Source organism: Mytilus edulis, unplaced genomic scaffold, assembly GCF_963676685.1.
Source record: "Mytilus edulis unplaced genomic scaffold, xbMytEdul2.2 SCAFFOLD_210, whole genome shotgun sequence".
NCBI lineage: Eukaryota > Metazoa > Mollusca > Bivalvia > Mytilida > Mytilidae > Mytilus > Mytilus edulis.
Genome location: NW_027269207.1, coordinates 1 through 2,528, shown reverse-complemented (window position 1 = coordinate 2,528; position 2,528 = coordinate 1).

The window sequence follows — 2,528 nt, the reverse complement described above, 5'->3', positions numbered from 1 at the left end:
TTTAATTTTTTTTATTCCACTGGAGGCAAAATTTGTATCATATAATGCATGTCCCTTGAACTTAAATTTACTATTGCCGAATATATTTTCTTCTTAAAAGTCCCCTTTCGTGACCGATTTTTGGATTTTCTGTAATTCAGTCCTGGAAATTAAAAGTTCTTTATAATATTTGGACATTTGTATACGCCTAAAACATGTAGTGTCCGAACAAGAACATTTAAAAAAAGTCTGTATCATATTTTTCGTCTAGTGACGTTAACCAGTATTTTCCTATTGCATTCCATTATTGTGTTTTTGAGTTGACAATACTGTACATACTTTTCACTTGTTAAAAATATTGAACGCTTCACGAATTTGCGTGTCATTCCATTTTTAACTTGATCTGCAGTTCAAACATCTTCCAAGTTCTCCATACACCATCAAATTTGGCGTAGAGGATCGCACCCCCAAAATGCGCTAACAAAATTGTAGATGTAATTTTTCAGTATTATTTTTATTTTCAAACGCCCATAATTTCCGAAGAATAGGTCAAAATAGGAACCACCTCTGCATCATATAATTGTAACTGTAAATCAATCGGGAGTGAGATATTTTGTATCTTCTTGATAAAGGCATAAAGTGCTTTTTGAGCTTGGTCTACTAGTTAATTCGAGCTTGAAAGAAGTTTCCATTATAATTAAACAGCAGACCAAGATAAACATATGAATCTTTAATTTCATTACATAGTTGAAAAGTAACATTCTTATTAAACTTTCTCTTTGAAAAAATTACAATCTTAGTTTTTGATACATTCACAGTGAGAGTTTCCACTCAAAACAATATTGCTCCAAAACATTCAGAGCCTTCTGCAACCCTTCTGCGACTCCGCAAAAATACATAGCTTGATATATAAACCAAGATTCTTTGTAAATTTTTCATTCATAAATGTTGGACCTTCCACAGAGTTTTCATCCAGATATTCCTCCAAGTCATTCTGGTATAAGGCAAAGATAAAAGGTGACATTTTTTTCTCCCTGTCTTACACCTACCTCACACGGGAAGAAATCTGTTCTTAGTTCTCCATATTTAACACAAGACTTAATATCCGTAAACATGCTCAATATAACTTTAACATTTTCCAACCAATGGTATTTAATAATGTTTGCCATAGTCCCACCCCTCCACACTGTGTTAAAAGCTTTTTTAAAATATACAAACGCGCAAAGTAGTTTCTTCCCGAACTCAAATATAGTGAAATTAAAGCATGCATGATAAACATACTATCTTGGACAGAATACCCCTTACGAAAACCACCTGGGCATCAGTTATATTTCCGATCTCGTCTGATAGAGCATTAAGTCTTGAATTAAGTATAGAGGTGAACACTTTTCCTAAATTACAAAACTGCGTCATATAGTCAACCTAATACCTCAGTCAAATTGACACCCGAACCAGTCAAACTGACATCCCAACCATTCACTCTGACACCCAACCAGTCAACCTGACACCCCAACTAGTCAACCTAACACCACAAACAGTCAAATCTTTGTTCAATTAATAGTTCATTTCTGTTTTTTCAGCTTTCTACATTCTGTTGTCAAATTTGTTTCTGTTTCTTGACACAATTTATTGGTCTTGTTATATTGTGAATTATGTGTGGCCATATACATCACAACTCTCATTTCCTTGACCAGTACGCGTAGAAGATATTGTGGACCCAATCTGAAAAGAAACTTCTTTCAGAAATTTTTTTATTTGAAGATTAAACATTTCCTTTTCAAGATAACACTTAAGTCCACTATTTTCTTTTTATAAGTCTGTATTAACAATAATTTTTCAAAGTATTCAAGAATGAAGGAATTGATAACACAAAAATTGTTTAAAAGGAACAAAATACAAATGGAACAGCTATTGAATAATTTAAATCTTAATTAGCAGTAGTGCTAAAGCAAATATAATTACCAAAACAGACTGTTTCAACTGATTTATAAAACAATTCAATCAGATTATTCTGAAACGTTTTAACTGTACATTTTAATTTTTTTCTTTCTAATTGCACTTTCTTCATTCCCAGTATCATCTCTGTGCCTCGATTAGTGTATGGATGTCTACCAAGATTTAAAATTGTACAAGATCTGATAATTTCGTTGTAATTGCCATTTTAAAAGTAAATATCTTGTGAATTAAAAAAATAACAAATGTTTTTATTCCAAATTTTGTGATAAGTTATCAATCTCGATAATATGTACTTGCTATCTTAAACTTTAAACATTATTCAAATGAAAGTTTAGCCTGTAATCAAAATGATTAATCTCGCATTTTTTGTAAAAAAAAAATCCAAAAATCATTATTGTGGAATGTACTAATTTCAGATTTTGCTGTACTTTTTTTTTAATTTTTAATCCCCAAGGGTTACTGGAGAAACGAAATATGGTCACTTGATCTTCTCCCGACCGGCAGTAAATCGTTTGTCGAAGTGGGGCGTCCGTTGGCTGTGCGGGATGTATCAAGTTCGCAGTCACGTCTGGTCAGAATAGGGACGTTACATC